The 22643-nt window shown below is 34.5% G+C and overlaps 1 protein-coding gene across 6 annotated transcripts in view; it reads left to right on the forward strand.

Annotated features, from left to right (window-relative positions):
- LOC111058948 (serine/arginine repetitive matrix protein 1) overlaps positions 1–22643 on the forward strand; it is a 112264-nt gene that overhangs the window by 13104 nt on the left and 76517 nt on the right. The gene's annotated exons all lie outside the window — the stretch shown is intronic.

Raw genomic sequence — 22643 nt, forward strand, 5'->3', positions numbered from 1 at the left:
TCTTGGACTGGACACATTTTCTGTGAATATTCTGGGTTAAAAATTTCCTCGTTAGGGGTAGGTTTATTGATTCATGTGCTTTATAAAAGCCACTTTTCACTCCAAATCTAATTCTGGTTTTTGACCCTCTATTTACAGCCAAAATTTGTGTGCATATCTTTGACTGGACATGTTTCTCTCTAAATACTCTGGGTTAACAATTTTCTTGTTAAGGGTTGAATAATTAATCACTCCCACCAATTGCATCTTATTAGCAAGTTTTTTACACTTTGATTTTTGGGATTCGACTTGATTCGTGTGCATGTCTTGGACTGGACATTCTTTCTCTGAATATTCTAGGTTGATAATTTTTTTTGTTAAGGCTAGATTAATTAATTTTGCATGTGCTTTATAAAAGCCACTCTACTTCGAATCGAATATATCCTGGTATTTGAATTTCTATTTACAGCCAAGATTTGTGTGCATGTCTTGGACTAGTCACGTTTCTAATAATTTTGGGTTAATGATTTCCTTGTTAAGGGTAGATTGATTTATTTTCCATGTGCTTTATAGAAGCCACTTTTTACTCCAAATCTAATTCTGGGTTTTCTTCCTATTTACATCCAAGATTTTTGTGCATATCCTGGACTGGGAAGATTTTATTTCCTGACAATTATTTCCCTTCAATTCGATTCTTTTGGGCTTTTTTTATTTGACAGGTAAAATTTGTGTGCATTTCATGGACTGGTCACGTTTTTCTCCAGACATATATTATGGTTATTTCTTGATTGGTTGAATCAATTACATAATTGCTCTTATTGGTAGACCTATTTCAACATAGAGAAAAGAATACCAAATACTTCCAATGATAGAAATATTTGAAAAATCTGATATTGGCTTTACCTTAATTTAGCCTCAGATTATAAGGTCATTATTTGATGAAAGCAACGTGGAGTGGTATGAACACATTTTTTGTCATATCGAATTCTGGGTGTTCCTCAATCTAATTGTTTTCTTGTTGCGTATTGATTGAGCAAACACTATATGAAATATTATATTTGCAATAAATGTAATCAGTATTATCAATCAGATTGATATTAGGATGAGTTAGTGCAGGAGGTATCGTCGATAGCAGAGTTTATAATTCCTATATTTTTTCAGAATTTCAAGTTTCAATCAATTATTGATAGACGTAACTTACATGTTTCCAATTAAAAATAATATTCAAGTCCGATAAACCACAGTCAAGGGTTTTCAATTACAATTTGATTTTTAGAGCTTCAATTGAGAATATGTTTTCAATTCCAACAGAAAGAAGGTTTAATTTTCTCCCCCAAGGAAATGTGAATTCCTTTCTTATTGAATATTTCACTTTATGAGCGTACTTCTTGTTTATCAACACAAATAAGAGAAATTATAGAGGAAATATGATTTATATAATTTCACCCCATAGAAAATGAAGCACTGTTACCTTCCTGCCAATTCTGGTTACTTCTATATTGAGTACTTTCTAGGTGAATATTTATATTAGATCGAAATGAAACATCTCAGTAGCCTATCTGCAGAAACAGCTTCTTCTTCGATTAATATCAATATTTAATTTGTAGACTCCAAAAGTATGTTACCATCAAGTTAAAATCGATATTTTTGTCATGAACTACCATTATCCAGGATTTTATCTTAAAGAGGTCTTGTCTATAAATAATGAAATAATGATTTTATTCATCATAAAAACTCATAATACAATTTTTTGTAATAATACAATACACTAATAAACAATTAAAAGTTAATATTAATGAATCCTTCTGACCTAATAACCCTATCAAATAACCCTATTTGATGGATTGAGTGCTTGTAATCGAGGGTGGATTGAGGTCAATCTTCTTTAAATTCAAAAGTGAACAAGTTTCATTCAACCCCAAATCGCAAACTTACAACACATCACAAACTATTTTCACAAAAGATATTTTTGTTTTAATTTTAATTGAAGTAGGCTACTGTAATTCTATCAATCCCTTTAATTTATTATGCATTTTTCATTCACTCCCTCAATAATAATAATACTGAGGGTGATGTCCACATAAGCTCTTAGGCTTTTGCATGGGTAATAAGTGACAGAGATGATGATGAAAGATGACGACTACTTTTTAGGTAGACGGGACCGACGGCTTATCGTCTGCTCCGAATTCAATAAATCCTATTGAAGGTGACATTGCAACGATGATGTATTCTAGAGAACATTGGTAATGCATTTATCATAATTGAGTTCGCTCATCGGTTTTCAGGCAGTTGGTTTTTCTATTATAAATTATGGAACTGGAGGCATAATTGATTTTGGATTAAGCCAAAAATGTAATACTCTCCTTGGCCTAGTCATACATGAATTTGTAATGGATGAATCAGTTCCGAATGATTTTCTTACACTATTACGAGTTGACATTCTACTGAAAATATTATTACTGATATCAATACCGTGCTCATTGTACTGGAGATATCGCTTCAATATAATGAGAAAAAATTTTTTTTCAATGACTTCTTTTATATTTCTTCAAGTATAATTCGTAAATCAATGTTCCTTCTGCACATTTGGTTTTTCAATAGTATGTGATTATGTAATTATTGTTTTGATCAAAACATTAATCAAATCACATTCACAACAGCCATTAACTAGCCTTTTCACTATACCTATACCTATTACCATATATCCTAGATATATCCTAGATATATCCTAGATATTACAGATATTACCATATATCCTCTTTTCACTATTCTCTTTTGTTTTAATTTTCTTTTCAAGATTCAACTGACTACCGTGAATTCTTCTACCCTCCATAAATCCTTCTACTCGTTCTTTCCAACCAAATTTCTTTCTCTCTCTCTCTCTCTCTCTCTCTCTCTCTCTCTCTCTCTCTCTCTCTCTCTCTCTCTCTCTTTCTTTCCATTTCTAATCTCAATTCCTCTCTCCCACCTCTGTTGTTATTCATTGCATCCCTATTATGCATACTACATTTCAAATCTAATACTATTCTCCTTCCCTCCTTATTTTCCTCTTCTAATCTCAATTTCTCTCTCTCACTTACGTTGTTATTGCATCCCTATTTACCTTCCAAACCTAATACTATTCTTCCTTTTTTCCTCGTCTCTTACTCACTCTCTATCTCTCTCTCTCGCAAACTCCTTCCTCTCCTAATACAAATTCCTATCTTTGACTTTTGTTGTTATTGCATGCCTATTTAAGCTACCTTCCAAACCTAATAGTATATTCTCCTTCCTTGTATTCCTCGCCTGTTATTCGCTCACACACACACACACACTCACTTTCTCTCTCTCTCTCTCGCTCTCTAGCTCTCACTCTCTATATCTCTTTAGGGTTATGCGGCAGAGAGGACCTAGAGTCCTAACTCTGCCCTTAATAAAGGCAATTATTCTATTCTCTCTCCCTCTCTGGCAAACTCCTTCCTCTTCTAATCTCAATTTCTCTCCTACTTTTGTTGTTATTGCATCTCTAAAATGTAGGCTACCTTCCAAACCTAATACTATTATCCTTTATTGTATTCCTTGCCTCTTATTTGCTCTATTTCTCTCCCTATCTCTCATTCTCTCTGCCTTTCTCAATCATATTCTGTCTCTCACTTTCTCTCCCTCTCGCTCTCTCTCTCACACACTCTCTCTCTCTCTGCCTTTTTCATTCATCATCTCTCACTCTCTCCCTCTCTCTACCTTTTTCAATCATCATCTCTCACTCTCTCTGCCTTTTTCAATCATTATCTTTCTCTCTCTTTTTCTCTCTTTCTCGCTCTCACGCAAACTCGATCTCTCAGTCCAACACACAAACACGCAATAATTTGCCAGCAGCCGTATCTCTTATTGAGTTTGAGGCGAGTTGTTTACTCGCTGCTAGCTGCTGCAGGATCCGGGAAAGCTCCGGAAAATGGGCCTGCAAAAAAGAAAAGCGTCTGGAATTCGGCAGACAATTGTCTAGTTGAGTCGACTTCGCGTCGCCTTCAATTCAGTCGGTCTCATACAAAATCCATAGCATGCTAACTCTTCCACATGTCAAGCTCCAACTGCAAGGTCAATATGTATGGTTCGTAGAAATTGAGCATTCCCACCCAATTGATCCTTTCAATTTACAAATGAAATTAATAAACTCGAAACTCTTTTGATACTGTGGATACTCAATATCCAATAATTCATTTATTATATTGTAATGTGTTCGATTGTTATTTGATATAATTTTTTACAATCCGAGAGACCCACCCCATCCATTACATACAACCATAGAGAAAATAATCTTCTCTTTATGACACAACATACTCAAAACTAAATAAACATTTGAAGTGATAGCATTAAGCGATTAGGCTATCAATTAGAACTGCCGTATATAAAGCGTTGAAGATATGTGGTAAGATTATATTCAATACCTAATAAACATTTCAAGTGATGAATTATTTTTTATATATAGATCACGTTCCGGAATAATTCACCTCTCCAACATTATATTAGGAAAATAAAAATTATTCAGACTCTCAGTAGATTTGATAATTCGTTTCTCCTCATCAATTATTAGTTGTATCATCGTGTGACTTTACATGCTGCTGAGGAGTAAATTTTCTCCTGTAATGATTCAGCTTCCGTTCTTTTCTGATTCCTGTTAATTATATATGGAAAATTTTATCATTTTCTATGAGTCATTTTTAAGTATGTGATTCCTGTGTTTTAGGGATGAACTCTTTCAGTATGTATGGCTCATCTATCGACTGATTTTGCTTCCATTAGCTCATCGTAGACTCTTCACCTCACGAGGTGTTGTTGTGAATAACATTGGGATAGTCAAAACCATCTGAATAATATATAAATATATGTAAGAATAACAAATTATTCATAAATTCTTGTTCAGATGCAAGAAATTGTGATACAACCCTACACAATTACATCGAGATTTCCTATTATATTAAGCGAGCAATTTCTGTATTTATATATCTGGTTATTTATGTTTAACTGATCTCGAAAGCGGCTCTAACGATTTTCACGAAATTTGGAGCATAGTAGGTTTATGATATGAAGGTTCGATTGCACTAGGTCTCATCCTTGGGAAAACTTTTTGAACGACATTAAAAGGATAATATTCATCCTTGGCTGAAACAGCTGTGGATAGTAAAAAAGTGAGTGAGCGAGTGAGTATGTGAAAAATCAAAATATCGCATCCCCGAAATTCATAAGATGACATATAGCCAGCTGTGAAATATGAACAGGATCATTTTAGAGAATTGTGCTCTGTTTATAAATGAATAAATAGTTATTTGTGCAACTAGTGCGCAAAGTGACAATTTGCTGCACCGAAAGAAACGGCTCGGGCGGAATGGTTTCTTGAGTGCAGCAGAGGAACTTTGCGCACGTATTTCACATTAAGTTTTTCCTACAGTTAACATTGAATATGAAAAGTGGGTAATTATGGGTGAAATTGCCTGAAATGCATCAAATGTTTTTCTGTGTAATTTTATTATTGATAAAAACCTTAATCCTAAAATCCTAAAGTCCTCGTTGTCCTTGGTTATAATATCTACTTAATAATTTGCTCGTTGTGCTTCGTTGCACCTCTGCTCACTATAGCAGCCACAGCAGTCACTGTTACCAACTTCATTTTGATTTTGCTGCACTGTTGCTCCATATAACCTACTAAGTATTTTGCGTTGCCATGTTGCAAATCTGGATTGCAGAAAAATTTTTCCCGCACTAGAGCGGAAAAGTGATTCTTTGCGTTCTGTAATCAGTGCAGCAATGGCCACTTTTCAATGTAACTGTAGGAAAAATAAAGAGCGAAGCTCGGTGCCCCGATATTTTTTATTATCGTAGCAAGCTGTGTGACCTCGGACTCCCTGGTCTCAATCCTCAATCTCCCAATTTCAGAAGTAGATTTATTAGACTGATTAGGTTTTTCAAATATTGTAATTAGTTTCTCTGATAAATCTATTAGCTGCTTATAGTTTGTGATATATTTATAATTCGTGCTTATATTTTATTTTTCTGATACATCTATAGTGTTAGCTGCTTATATTTTGTAATAGTTCAAATTAAAATTTCACTCTACACTAAATTTAGAAGTAATTTATCCAAGGACACTGAACCAGAGTACACTTTCATTAAGCTCTATTGGAACTCATTTTCAATAAGAAGGAATGCATAGGTAGTTTCTTTTTCTACACATTCCTCAAAACTCTGTCAAGGACCACAAAATCTAGATTACAGTCAGGGTGAACTGAACCATAAAAAAAGGTAATCAAGTTTATTGAATCCTGGAGAACGATTTATTCCGTCTATCCGGCTACATAAACATTGAATTACAATTCTACAATTTTATTCGTTCCATATCCCTGCTCGCAATTCAATAGCAGGAGTGAATGGGGCTGATCGTTTAATTTATTGCCAAACAAAAGAGTAAAACAGAAAATATTCATGAATTTTGCAACTGGGTTATAGCCATGACACGCTATACGACGATGTCATTAGCCTTTCAATTACTGTGCCTGTGCTTGGGGTTGAAGACTCAATCACCCGCTTTTCCTTCCTGCATAAATTTGCTTCCAAGTAGGAAATAAACAGGTTATATGCGCTTTGTTAGCGTCTGAGTACGAATTATCATGATAGGTACTCAATTCTAAAATTTTCAGTTAATAGGATTCCTACTGTAATAATCTTATTGGGGCTCTTTTAACTCCAATCTTAGACTCTTCGTACTCATATTAGATTATAATGATACTCAATTCTAAAGTTTGGAGTTAATTGGAGTTCCACTGTAATAATAATTTTGGAGTTCTTTCAACTCCAATCTTAGCCTCTTCATACTCAAGTTAGATTAATAGATCTTAGATTATTGAGTTACTTAATTCTGAAGTTGAGTTAATTTGAATTCTATACTGTAATAATTTTATAACGAAGTCTACAGATGCTATCCAGAGATTGTCAGTTTGGTGTAAGGGTAAGCATTCCTGACCGGCAATTAGTAGGTACTGGGTTCGATTCCCGAGCTGACAATAATTTTTGAATAGTAGCGCTCATCGAATTTCCATCTAGCTGTTTACCCTGTTGTCAATATTTGCAGTAGCAGAAGTCTTCGGGGTGAATTACAGCATTTAATTTGGATTTTCGTTTAATAATAATAAATTATAACGAAGTATTTTTTTAATTTCATAAAAATACTGATTGCATGTATTAAAAACGACGTTTTACATACAGCTAAAAGTAAACTATCAGTTATCAAATAACTTATTCAAATCGACGCTAACTTAAAGCATTCAACACTTCTTAGAACACTGATAATTTGAATTTCTGAATTTTACCTGGTATGCAGCAGCTTCAATTGCACTTGAATTGTTAATTGAAATTCGGGTCATCCAGAACATGAATATTATTTACCTTGACGTAGTTTGGGGAGTTTGTCGATGTTCGTATCCCATACAACCAAAAGCTAAGCTATAGTGAGGTCCACGTTATAATGGCAGTGGATAAAGATAGGAGAATAGCGATGCCGATTCTCTGCATTGAATAATTATTATATTTCTACACTGGCAAAATCATAATTGGCATCGTTGTGGACCTAGAAAAGGATAGTACCACCGGCTTTGTGGAATGATAGACAAGGATAGCAAAACCAAAGTCGATCAAATACTGTCATTATAACGAGGACCTTACTATAACAGGGATTTTAAAGCAAGCCATTTAAACAACACTACCTGAGTTTTACACCTGGAAATATCAAGGATTTCGGCAACCATCTTATCATGACTATTTTGGGTTTAATTAAACGGCCAACCCCTGTTTAGATACTGTGGCTATGAGAGTTGATCACGTTTTTATCTACCAAACACGTTCCCCATTTCCATTTTGTTTTTCCCATCCCATTTCGATTTTCCATTTGCATTCGGTGTGCCCATTTCGGTTCGCTGTGTTTGTTTTGGACGAATCTAGAACAATGGGAAATGAGGGAATTGAAGAAACTGAGAACGAATGTTCTTCTTTCAATCGAACATTTCGCTTTGTTCTGACATTCTCTATTCATGCTCCGCCATTCAACAGAAATAGCAATTTGTTATTCTTCGGAAGTTTTCCCTGTTGGAGCAAATCGTTGGAAGCAACAATGTCTGTCCATTGTCTTCTGGTGGATCGATTGTTTTATACAATGTCAATGGAGTGGGGAATACTGGACTGAGTAAGATTAATTGAGTTCTGACAATTAATGACTAGCAGACACTTTTTCCCTGATTATGATTCGCACATAGAGCTGAGACTTGTGCGTAGGGGATGGTGCAACTAGATTTGAATAGTATTCATTGCATAATCTTTATATTTGTACGAAAACTTTTCTTATTCAACGATTTATATTTCTTTCTCATATTGTTTCAATTTTTCTTTTCCCAAGGTTTTACCCTTAAAATACCATGTTATAGTAGTATGTTTCGCCTTGAATGCCATCTTGCCATGATGGCTTTCAGCTCCATTCCCATCTCCATTGAATAAACATCCATTGGATAAACAGTGAACAATTATTGCAATAAACAGTAAACACAATCCTTGTATATGCAATTCTTCTATATGGCTATGGATCATCTATAGACTGTGGAACATATATTTTGTATACCAATCATCTGCATAAGTTAGTACAATACGGTACGGTAGGCATGAGGAGATACAAGTTTGTACAATGTAGGCTACAGGCAGCAAGCTGAAATCCTTTGATAGCCCACGTGTCGGATGTCACTTTTCATCATAGAAAAAATAATTATACCAATGTAGATTGGTTATTCTGTGCTTCTAACACAATTACTGGAAAGTAAAAAATCTACGTGCCACTTTCTAGGCTCTTCCACTCTTCATGCAGTGAACTGTGAATTAATATTAATATTATTTTAAACCTTATAAATCTTAAGCATCTTTATCTATGGAACAATAATATTCTAAGTAATGTTCCAATTTAATAGTAGGAACAATTGCTACCTAATTATTTGTATTCCATGTAATTAATCCATTGTAAATGTAATTATCATTGGCTTGCACTATGGCTTGAAGTCTGCATGAATGAATTCAGGCTACTATAAAATGAAGTAAGTTATGAATGAAGTATTTTGTCACGTGACAAGCGAGCATTGTTCGCATGTTTCTTTCGACTTTATCGAGCTTCCCATCTTAACAATGTGACAGGCGAGACCGTGTCAACATTTCTTGTAGTATTTGCAAGTTCCATGTCCCGTTCATTGACCAGGTTTATTAGATTTCCGCTGCAAAACATGATAGCCTGTCATTCGCCCATAAATTATTGAATGATGGATTGCAAGTCGCTTCATTTAAGATTGATACATTGTTACCTATCTGATCATGATCAACTAGGGGTTCATGTTCAATTTTAATCTTTATACTGTAAAAGATAAATATGAAGAGCCAGAAACCTAGATAGACTTGGATAAGTAGCCTTGAATTTCTGTAGCCTTCTGAAGATGTAACCTTGAAGTAGATAGTCTATTTGATTTTATTTCAATTGGATATACTGTACTTTCTTTATATGGTAACATGATGACTAGTGGTCTAGTTAGTTAGTTTTAGCATTTCTATATTTGAAATCATTTTTTGTTCAATTGACATTCCTAGCCAATGAAGAACAAGGATCTTGACCAATTACAGAGTAGTGAATCCAACAACGTTTCTTTTAAAATTACATGATATTTCCTAAATCTGTTCAATTACTGAATCAAAAAAAAGCACAAAACTGTAATATGATATTTAAATGTTTGATTTATTCAAAGCATTCAATCTCCCGGAATCCTTTTCCCATCCATTCTGTTGAAACTCCTTTCAATAAGAATGCAACCAGAACCACCCAACTATTTTCAAAAAAATAGACAGCTCAACACGATTTCTAAGCAGCTCTTTTATTTAGGTTATTATTTAATGATATTTATATTGGGATATTTCATATATTGGGGCTTTATTTATTTATCTATTTATTCAATCATTCAGAATTACAAAACTTTTAGATACCACAGGCTTATAACCCCAAAACGGTTCCAATTCTTATTTATTCAACAGTCAAAATCCAGCTAGGTTATGAGTAACTTTCACATTTTTCAATTACTTTACAATCCAAAACAAACAAAGAACATTTTCTGATTAAAATATGCTTATAAAATGAAATGAATCAATTACAATTAATTATTAAAAAAGTCCAATCTTACAAGAAACTGTAGAATGTTGAGACTTGAAGACAAACACTCTATTTAGAACTTATCACAGCCATCTTCATGCGAATGAATGAACAACTTATCACCAGGAAATTTAAAATAATCTCCCTGTTCCAGTAACAGAAGAGCACCAACTCCATCAAGTGGTCTCTATAGAATAAAAGTTCTCTTGAACTTCTCTACGTTATTGTTTCCATTTTTACTTTCCTTGCCCTATTACCATAGGTGAAGAAAGTATTGCTTTCCGAAAAAAATTAAGGTACCCCAATTTCTAAATTTCTATACGTTTCAAGGTCCCCTGAGTCCAAAAAAGTGGTTTTTGGGTATTGGTCTGTGAATTGAATTGAATTGAATTGAATTGAAAAAATCTTTATTCATAAACATGTAAAAATACATATGAATAGTGTCACAGAATACTAAGGAATATAGCCTAAATACTAGTTACAAACAAATGTCATACACATAAAATATTATAAAAACTCCTGTAACGAGTACAGGGATAATCTTACCAAATATTCCTTTAACTCAATACTAAACCTTTTAACATCTTCTAAAATTTTCAAATCGTTTGGCAATTTTGAAAAAAATGATCTTCCCCTAAAAACGGTTTTCCTCTCGAATAGGTATAATCCATGTCTTTCAACTATTCTGCCATAACGGGTAAAGTAGCTGTGAGTCTGGTTTCTTATTTCAGTATTAGTCTTTCTAAAAAACATGATGACATCATATATATACTGCCCATACACTGTCATAATCCCAAGCTGCGAGAAAAACAATCGTACTGAATCACATCTTTCAAGCTTGAGGATTATTCTGATAGCTCTCTTTTGCTGCTTGAGTATCTTGTCCAAATTCTTTTTGGTTGTACCGCCATAGATACAAAGTCCATACGCCAAATGTGAATGAATTACAGCATGGTTTAGCATGGTATATCGACTTCAATGTCTGGACACCACAAACATTGGACATCTGCCTTAGAGCATAGAGACCTGTGGAAATCTTTTTCATAACATGGCAAACATGACTATCCCATGTAAGATTACAGTCCACTAATAATCCCAAAAACTTTGTACTCTCTTTTGTTGCTATAATTTCATTATTCAATGTCACCCTAGGATATAGATTTTGGTTCCTACTCTGCTTTGTCATAAATGGGATAACTATTGATTTACTTGAGTTCAAAATAAGATTATAGCAATTCAGATAATTATTAATAGAGGCTATTCCAATAGCAGATGAGATTTCTACATCCTGAGCTGATCTACCAGAGAATATTATATTTGCATCATCGGCATATAGACAGACAGACGCTCTATCTTGGACCATCCTAGGCATACCTGTAACATAACACAGGAATAGTAAAGGACCTAAGATAGATCCTTGGGGAACTCCATACTTCAAGCTTCTTAGGTCGGAGCAATAGATATTTTTATATTTATATCTTTGAGACTCTTCTAAATGCTCTATTTGAACGAACTGCTGTCTGCCTTTCAAGAAAGATGAAAACCAATTCAGCTCCTTACCATGCACTCCCATAGACTCTAATTTTTTCAACAGAGTATCGTGACACACACTGTCAAACGCACGACTTAAGTCTAAAAAGGCGCCGATAACCTTTTCCCCTTTGTCAATAGCATCAATCACAGTACTAATAAAATCTACTCCAGCAGTGATAGTAGATTTTCTAGAGCGGAAGCCATGCTGTTCTTTATCTAGTGTATTATGTGTCTCTAAATAATCCATCAGCTGAATATATACAACACGCTCATATATTTTCGAAAACACAGATAATAGTGCCACTGGCCTGTAACAAGCAGGATCTTTCAAATTACCTTTTTTAAAAATTGGTATAACTTTGGCTGTCTTCAAATTATTGGGAAATTGGCCTGAAATTAGAGAGGAGTTTATTATATGTAATAATGGCTTAATTATAGCTGGCAGAATCTGTTTTACTACTGTAATTGGTATGTCATCCGGTACAGTCGAGAGTTTATTTTCAAAATTCATAACAATTTCCTGCAACTCAAATTCTAAAATTGTTTTAAATTTGAATTTCGGAGATGGCTGGCAATTTTGAAAGTTTGGTAAATATACAGGTTCATCATTATTTTCAGGAATATTTGGTATCACAAAATTGTCCACTGCTGTAGCAAAAAAGTCATTAAATATATTGCTTACTCTAATAGGATCAGTTGTATTCGTTTCATTACTTATTATACTTATATTTGAATGATTACAAGTTTTTTGTTTTCCTATCTCATCTTTTATAATTTTCCAGGCTACTCGATTCTTATTTTTTGCATCAAAAATTTTCTTGTCAAAATATTTTTGCTTATCTTTTTGCATAATGAGTTTCAAAGGTTTCCTTTTGGATTTAAGTTGAAATTTCACATCCTCTGATTTATACTGTCTGAATATGTTTTCCAACTGTAACAGCTCCTTCTTTTTATAAACTGCCTCAGCACTAGACAATTTTTTACTACTGTACTCTTTTTCATTTCTGAATAGTTTTGGAAAGTTTATGTTAAAGTAATAAGAGAAAAGCGACATGAAAGTATCAAATTTTTCAGTAACTGGAGATTGAAAAACTTCTATCCAGTTCAAAAATAACAGCTGTTTGTAGAACATGTCTACATAACATTCACTAAGCTTCCGACGCAGTTTCCTAATTGGTTTACATAAAAAACTATTCACATTCAGGATTTCGAGAAGTTGGGCGTCGTGATCTGATATATGGGTAATTATACCAGATATCGTTAAACTATCGTCATTAATGTTTGTGATAAAGTTATCAATCGCTGTTTCGGAGGTAGCAGTAATTCTAGTAGCAAAATCAACCTTGTATTTCATATTAAACATTCTTAAAACGTTCATGAACTTATTGTAAACATTATCTCTCTCTAAAACATTAATATTTATGTCTCCTGCTAAAACAACATATTTATATTTCTTACATAAAATGTCAAGTAAGATCTCTAGCTTTTCTAGAAACGGGTCAAGATAACAATGCTGAGGCGTTCTATATAAGCATGCCAGTACAAATGTGATATTGTTTAGTGAAAATTCCGAAACGCAACATTCAAATTCTTTTTCAGTTGTGATAGATGCAATTGCAGGTAAGTTTACAGGTTTACATTTGGAAACAATATTATTATGCACTAAGATCATAACCCCGCCTCCTATACTATTGATTCTAGAAAATTTAGAGCTTAAGCAATAATTAGGTAAATTCAGCATTTCTGTTTCTGCTTCCAACATTTTGTGTTCTGATAGGGCTAGTATCTCAGGTTTTATCTCTTCTAAATTTATTCCCAACAAATCAAGGCGTGATGGTAAGTGCTGAACATTCTGATGCATTATTGAGATATGGTTTAAGTGATTTTTTTCTTGATATTTACGATAAGGAGAAGTAGCTATCACAAGATCATTGTCATTATCTTCACTACATACATTAACTTGTACTAAATTTTTAACACAATTTGCACTAACTTCATCTAATCTCAAATCATTGCATGACAGATTCAAAACGTTGGGCTCTAGCCCAACCCTAAAAAAGATTCCCTGTCATACTTTAAAGGTAAAGGCTCAGGCATTTTTTCCATTTCAGAAGCCAGCATGTTTGTCACACTCAGGTGTGTGTGTGTGTGTGTGTGTGTGTGTGTGTGTGTGTGTGTGTGTGTGTGTGTGTGTGTGTGTGTGTGTGTGTGTATGTATGAGTGTATGTGCGTCTGTGTACACGATAACTCGTCTCCCAATCAACGGAATGAATTGAAATTTGGAACTTACGGTCCTTACACTATAAGTATCCGACACGAACAATTTCGATCAAATGCAATTCAAGATGGCGGCTAAAATGGCGAAAATGTTGTCAAAAACAGGGTTTTTCGTGATTTTCTCAGAAACGGCTCCAACGATTTTGATCAAATTCATACCTAAAATAGTCATCGATAAGCTCTATCAACTGCCACAAGTCCCATATCTGTAAAAATTTCAGGAGCTCCGCCCCATCAATGCAGATAGATTCCCAATTATCAGGCTTCAGATACAATTGAAACAAAAAAATCAAGTGGAGTAGATTGAGCATGAAAATCTCTACAATTAATGTTCAGTAACATTTTCACCTAAAATTGAAAATAAGCTTTAAATTCGAGAAAATGTGATTATTCAATTGCAGATTACTGTTGATTCTATTAAATCATTCACTATGAAGAGATATCAGACCTCATGTGTGTCTCCAGCGTTATTGCCCTGTCACCAGCTGGCTCAAATATTTGAATAGTAGACTTGAGATGCGCGGGAACACTAGCGTCAGGTGATCAATTTTCATAACGGCAAGGAAAGTTGTGTGAGTGCGCCACACCAGATTTTTCAAGAATAGACAAGGAACCTCCCCTATTTTGAACGGTACTACTTTCTTCTTAATCTTCCTTTTTTTATACTTGATTAACTTGTTCTTCCCACAATCCTTTCTATTAATCCTTTTTTAGCTCCCCATCTTAGATATGATATCGGGGCACAGCGAGCTTCGCTCGTTATTTATTGATAAACAGAACACGATTATTTAAAATGATCGGGGAAGGACTAACAGGCACAGCCCAAAACTGTTTCTTCCCCGAATTTTGATTTATACACTATAAATAGTCCAAAAAGTAGGTTATGTTCCATACACTTGAATTCAGGTCCAATTTTCAGTCCAAACATTTGAAAACAGAAAATTTAAAAACCAAATTGAATAACAAATTAACACTCACTAACCATTAAAACTGTAAAACAATGATTAACTTTGAAAATTATGATATACTCTAATTTAAAATGATATACAATGTCATGTCAACAAATCAGATTATTTCAAAAAGTCGATTAAAATTTCTAGATCTTATTTCTCGTGAGATAAGCTGATTGATTTAACAGCTGAACATAATTCTGTCTCTCTCCCACACAGGCACTCCCATCTTTCCTTACCAACAACAGACGACGAAATTATCATGTGTTTTTCCAAGGATGAATTATCATTATCCTGTTCATGTCCTTCAGCGAGTTTTCCCAAGGATGAGACCTACTGCAATCGAATTTTTATATCATAAACCTACTATGTTCCAAATTTCGTGAAAATCGTTAGAGCCATTTTCGAAATCCGTTGGACATAAATATATAACCATATAACCAAATATATAAATATATATTCAGAAATTGCTCGCTTAATATTATAGGGTATTAGACATATATAATTGTCTAACCATCATCATATAAGACAACATCTTTTTGTCTTTCATGCCATCAAGTAAGAAAGCAACCTATTAGACAACATGTATTGGATAAAATAAGTTGTTGGTGGACCTCTTCTTGAAAAATGTAAGATTTTTCAACCCGAGCATTCCGATGCGGCTCGAGAGGAAAAGCAGGCTCACTATCAGTTCCAACGAAGTGTGAAAATCGATTCCCTCGTGTGATTTTCACAGCTGACTAACCAGCCAGCCAATCCTTCACCTGCGACCTGCCTACGCACTCAGGTACGCATCGTGTCGTTATAACCGTCGGCAGTAATACTTAAAATGTCACATCCCACTGCCTAACCAGAAATAGCATGGTTGGGTCAACTTATAGCTCTGTGAGGAATTTTAGATGATGCGTTGAGGGAATGGTGATTGAGAAGTGAGTAACTTTTTGCTAAGGTATTTAGGGAACATTTTCTCCTCCACCTCCTGTATAAAGTGCTTACTTTACTCCCTGGAACATAATACTTAAGTGTCACTTTTTCGCTCTCGGGAGGAAAAAACAGGAAAACTCTCTAGAGCGTAAAAGTAACTCCATTTAAATTACATGGGAAGCATCTCTATTTTGAAAACGTACATTTGAAATAGGTTAGAAGGTCTAAGCTCAGATGAGAAAGCATATCGAGTAGTCATTAAACCAACTAAATTCAATACCTGAACCAGACATTAATTTGATCAATATATGAAATTTATGTTTGTATGCTAAAATTATTACAAACTTCATATCACTATACTAAAAAAATGTATAAATATTTGTTATATTCCATGTTATTCAAAATACCAGCCAACGAATTTTCCTTATTAACTAATCAAATTTGAAACGGGAACTTCAACATAGTTGTAGTTGTGGCGGCCATTGTTGTTACAACTTTTTCCGACAGATATAGCTCATAGCGCTGTCGGCGGAGAACTGTGATTACAAGCCAGCCTAGCTGTTGACGTTTTAGTTTATGTTGTAACACATTGTTTGGTCACGTACGTTTTTAAAAGTTATTTTATCTGCAGTTTTTATAAAAATGTAGGTGGAGGAAAAATCTTGTGTATATCACGAGGGAAAAATGCTTTTTCTCCCTCAGGAAAATTGTTGCCCTCGGGTTCGCCTCGGGCATCAAATTTTTCCCTCAGAGAGTAAAAATAGCACTTTTCACTCTAGTTATACAAATAAATATTACTATCGTATTTCATAAAACTTTAAAGTGAAGAAACACTCACATTCTTTCATATGGCAAAGTCCGTTTCGTGCTGTTATTGCACATTTAAATTTCCAGAACATTTTTGTCACCCTATCTTGGTGGGTAGTGACGAACCAAAAGCCTTACCATTCTACATGTAATTGGGCTGATTCATGTCGAATCTTTGCATTATATAGTACACGTATAATGTGTATCATATATTTAATGTTGTATGTTTGAAGTATCGTATGACGTCAGGAAAGTACTATCACATTGTAAAACCAATACTGCTTGGCTCTAGCTAACTTGTATAATTCTACTAGATTGAATTACTGTATAAGGTTTTCGAGCTCTTCTTCATTCGCTTCTCCATTTCTATGTGAATTCACAGAACTTTTATCAGTATATTATTCCCTTTGTATTTTTATTTTCTTCCTTAAATCCATTTTCATCTCTTCCTTCCATGCTCCAATCTTTTCTCCTCCTTTCGTCGTTGACTTAGTTTTCTTTCGTTTTTCCTTCTTTTCTTCACTTCTCCCATTCTCCTTTTTCATTGTTTTCTTTTTCTTCTACTGCATTTTCAATGCAATGGGTCTGTCGAGACCCAGCACATAATAATAAGAATAAATCAATCTCCTTTTATCAATCTCATTTTCCTTTCCCTTATACTGTACTTCTTTTTTTCGATTCATTTGTCATACATCCAGTTCAATAAGTTTTCAAAAAACACATTCTTTTCTCCTTTCCCCTCCAATCTTCACTTTTACTTTCCTTGCCCTATTACTATAGGTAAGGAAAGTATTGCTTTCCGAAAAAAATTAAGGTACACCAATTTCTAAATTTCTATACGTTTCAAGGTCCCCTGAGTCCAAAAAAGTGGTTTTTGGGTATTGGTCTGTATGTGTGTGTGTGTGTGTGTATGAGTGTATGTGCGTCTGTGTACACGATATCTCATCTCCCAATCAACGGAATGACTTGAAATTTGGAACTTAAGGTCCTTCCCCTATAAGGATCCGACACGAACAATTTCGACCAAATGCAATTCAAGATGGCGGCTAAAATGGCGGAAATGTTGTCAAAAACAGGGTTTTTTGCGATTCTCTCGAAAACGGCTCCAACGATTTTGATCAAATTCATACGCTCTATCAACTGCCGCAAGTCCCATATCTGTAAAAATTCCAGGAGCCTCGCCCCATCTTTGCAAAGTTTGATTTTAGCTTCCTAATTATCAGGCTTCAGATACAATTTGAACTGAAAATTTTAAGTGAAAAAGATTCAGCATGAAAATCTCTACAAGTAATAATCAGTAACATTTTCACCCAATAATATTCTCACCCGAGAAAATGTTATTATTTCAATTGCAAACTGTTGGCAACTGTTGATTCTATTAAATCATTCACTATGAAGAGATAGCAGACTTCGTGTGTTTGTAGCGCTATTGTCCTGTCACCAGCTGGCTGAGATCTTAGAAAAGTAGACATAAGATGCGCGGGAACACTAGCGTCAGTTGATCAATTTTCATAACGGCAAGGAAAGTTGTGTGAGTGCACCACACCAGATTTTTTATCTTCCTTCTGTTATACTCATCATTATAACTCTTTTTTTCTGCTACAAACTGAACTATAATCATACTAGTAATTATAAATTCCAATTATGTATCAATATAAGACTCTTCTCTCATATTCCATTACTTTCTCTTACCCATTTTCATTCTTAAAAAACACTTGTCAACTATAATGTACCATAATTCAGAAGAGCAGCATCTAGAAGGATTCTAAAGAACATTAATTTACATTGTAGAAACAAATAGAAGGGTGAAATTGTTGGACCAAGACGAACTGTATTTCCATTTCAACCTGTTATCTCCTTGTTCCCTTATTCCTCTGTCTTTTTCCTCCAAGATCCCTCTCTTATATGACCTGCGCCCTCGTGTATCTCACCATTCCCAGACCTGCATAATGCATAAAGCGCATTGCGCACCATTCTATCCCTATCTTTTTTTTTTGCTGAGGGTGATGCTCACATAAGCTGCAGACTTGAAAAGGCGATCTCAGCATTTCCCAACAAATTGAGAGAGCGCTTCATATAGTACACTACCACTATCACTACATGTTCCCAATCCTCACCACGAAATCAAATTGAGAGGGTTTTTCATGATTCTGTCCCCAACTCATGCCTTCAAAACGCCCACCCCTCACCACGAAATCAAATTGAGATAGTTTTTCATGATTCTGTCCCCAACTCATGCCTCTAAAACCCCCACCCCTCACCATGGACCATCAACCCTGACCGCAAATTCCTGGTGAAACGTGAACAGAAAACAATATCGGCGAATTCAACTAGAATGCAGCTGAAATTCATCAACAAAATAGCTGGCGGAATGTAATTGAAATGCCCGCTAAACCCCTGGCATAGTGCCAGTCGGGTATTTTGGCTCCTGAGACACTTCCATCGAAAATGGCATTTTTCTTCTCTGTTTTACTCCCTTCACAACCTATTTCCAACTCATTCTCCCCTCTACCTTTTTCATGTTTTCCTTTCTTGTCACTTTTCATCATCCCTTCACTTTCCAGCCGCATTTCTCCCTGTTGTGACCGTTATAGGTGAGTTATTATCGTACGTGTTACGAATATTCTCACAGGATTTATGTGACATCATGACAGCAAAAAGTGAAAGTTCAAGCTTCTTAGCTCGGGAACCGTCATATTGTTTTTCTGTAGAATCTTCTCATATTCAGGCAGTTTGTTACATTTTTATGATTTTGTACGTATTATTGTTGAGTCGGTTTGGAATGAGTTGATGATTGGATTAATGTTTTGAATTGAATTATCTTTGATACTACGGCTCAAAGAACAGAATTCAAATAAAAAGCGAGTTTCTTGAAATATGTATGTACTGTACTTGAAAGAGGAATTCAGAGCACATGATGTGCAACGATCAGGAAATTGGATTTCATTAATGACTTGAATAATTACGGACAAATCGTCATTATACTTTATCTGTTTTCATTTCAAACTCCTACTCAGCTACAATTGGAATTACATCATTTCGGTTTTATTCTGAAGAATCCTCATATTCTTTTTTTGCTCTTTAAGTTTTCAATCCTTTCTCCAGTTTATAACGTTGAAAGTACCCAGCATAAAATAACGCAACTTTAGTGACTGGCCTTACTATTCTCCTCTCGTCGATGCTTATAGGAGTTCAAGGTCTGGTTGTACAATAGTCTGTTAAATTTTAACACTGATTTAATGACGTTTGAGTGCAATGAGAATCAGAGAAGCGGAGAACGTCTCTAATGATTAGTACTCACATTTAGAATTTAACATACCTTTGTGCAATCGGGTCTGAGACTTGGTTTTGGGAATGATGATAATGTGAGTTGGTAGAAACGAATTACTGGGGAGTGAATTCAAAGAAAATTATTCAAAGTGTTATAATTTTGATAGAGATTTACGGTCATCCGTTCAACTATAGTGAGGTCCACGTTATAATGGCAGTAATGTTATTGCTATCCTTGTCTTTCATTCAACAAAGCGGATAACGCTATCTCTTTCTGGCTTTGCTCTGTTGCCAGATCGTCTTTTAACAATGTAGAATTAATAATTAATTGACAAAATATTTCATCTTAATTATGTAAATTCATTATGAAATTATTAAAAAATATAATTTATTGCTTAATAAAATATAATTGATTATTTTAAACGAGAATGAACAGTTAATATTACATCAATAAACCTGTATCTGCTACCGTCTATAGAAGGCATTGACAAGACAGAGGTTCGGCAACGTTTTTCTCCTATCTTTCTCCACTGTCATTATAACGTGGACCTCACTACAGTACTAAATTATCAGAGGCTCGTCAATAAACTAATCCGTATGGCCCAATACAAGCATGACCGCTGATCAATCAATCAATCATTTTATTCAGTAAAATGCATTACAAAATTGGTCCCGCTAAACCTAAAAGATTTTACAGCAGGTGCCTACAAATAATAAAATACATAAATAGAATGAATGCTAACTTTAAAAATAAACTAAGGAAAATTTTTTTCCATGTAACTGGGAGTTTAAGAATTTAAAAAGGAGTATGGGGTATTAGATGAACTAAGGATGATTAATAGGGAGGTATAGGATTAGAAAGATATTAATCTTATTAATCTTATTCAGAATTAAGGATAATACTAAACAAAAAATACAATAAGTGATCGAGAGTCTAAAACGTTAATTATCCATCCATATAGTATATAAAAATGATATGATATTAATATATATTATGAAAAATTAGATAGTCACTCTAAGGCGGCGGTGTTTCACAAATACTAAAATTCATTTTACCAGCAAACTAATATTTATGTAATTTTAAAAATAAAAAAGCAAAAATTAATGATTTTTCTCTATCTAGTGTAGACTAAAGTATTGGAGCAGTAGTGTCACAAATTAAATCATTCACAATGATAGTTGGAAAATATATTCCTTGGAATAATCTCGGATGATGATAGGGAGCAAATTAAACAGTTTTGGAATAGTGTATTTCAATGATCTATTTCCGTACAAATTATTATATCTAGGAATTGAATATACACTGAATGCTCTAAGATTATATTGAGGTATAGGTGCGAATTGTCGGTAAGAATAATTATTTCTGTACATTAATGCTAACTTATATAGATAGAATTTTTTGGAGTGAGTGTGTGAAAAAATCGTTGAACAAATTAGTCAAACATTCTTCTGATTCAAACATTTTTTTTGGCTCATCATGATAATAGGACAGTCACTGATAATCGATGTATATCTGTGATAATAGTGTATGAGAATGAAACCTGCCTCCAAATCCTATAAGGGAGCTCATGCTAATCAGTTGATCTACTGAACTCCGAAATTGAGATTAGGCGTGGAGGGTTCCTGATTGCATAATGCAAAACCACTTCAACTCGTGACAGTCGTCCCTCCTGAGGGAACTCGCTACGACGAACAATGAGCTCTTGTCATCAGAATCACCGATAATACAGCAGAGGTTGCTAGAGTTAGAGTACCTGCCCTGTTATAATAATGGTCGTCGCTTCTCAAAGCTCAGTACCTCAACTCTAAACTAACCTCATAGTCTTAATTTAAACCTAGTAGTCCTCTCGATTTCCATTTGATTTGATAGTAGTCTTCGCTTATCCTCCTTATAGTCTCTAATTAATCCTGATAGTCTCAGCTTGAACCTTGTAGTTCTTACTCAAACTTTTAGTCGTCACTCAAACTTTATAGTATCCAATCAAAACGCATAGTTTCTACTTGAATTAGCTCAGCTTCTACTGGAGATTTATTTACCGAGCGAAGTGAGTTCTAAGATTTAAGTCGATGGTTTTGCATTTCTCTTTATGTTCCGCATTTGCGGCGAAACGCGGCAATAGATTTTCATGAAATTTGACAAGTATGTCCCTTTTTGAATTTCGCGTCGACGTATATAAGTTTTTTTGAAATTCTACATTTTAAGGATAATAAAAAAGGAAAAGGAGTCTCCTTCGAACGCCAATATTACCGTAAAAATCAAATCTGATGCCAAGCTTTTTATATCTATATCTTATACCGTTTCTGTAAAAATACAGATATAGTCAGCTGATTATAAGTGAATTGCCCATGTTCGCGGCGCGTATATCTGCGTATACGCACCTTAAGATATCTTAATCTTCGATCAAAAATCAATACTCAAGAAATAAACATCGATATAAAACACTCTATTGTTCAGAGCTAATAGCATACAACCTCAGTACCTTCTCTCTAATCTTTACCTTTAATGACTCATGCCATTAATAACTGAAAGTAACATATTACTTTCTCTCGACCTTTCTCTGCTTCCAAGTCGGGCTGATCTGTTGCCAGTATGTTTTAAAGGAGATTGGCTTTTGATGTTAGTATTTTTGATACACCAACCCCAACAGCCACTATCCGTTTTCTCGCCGACACGACATACAGACAGGATTTACTCTGATGGACAGTAT

This window comes from Nilaparvata lugens, chromosome 11 (assembly GCF_014356525.2).
Source record: "Nilaparvata lugens isolate BPH chromosome 11, ASM1435652v1, whole genome shotgun sequence".
In the NCBI taxonomy this organism is placed as follows: domain Eukaryota; kingdom Metazoa; phylum Arthropoda; class Insecta; order Hemiptera; family Delphacidae; genus Nilaparvata; species Nilaparvata lugens.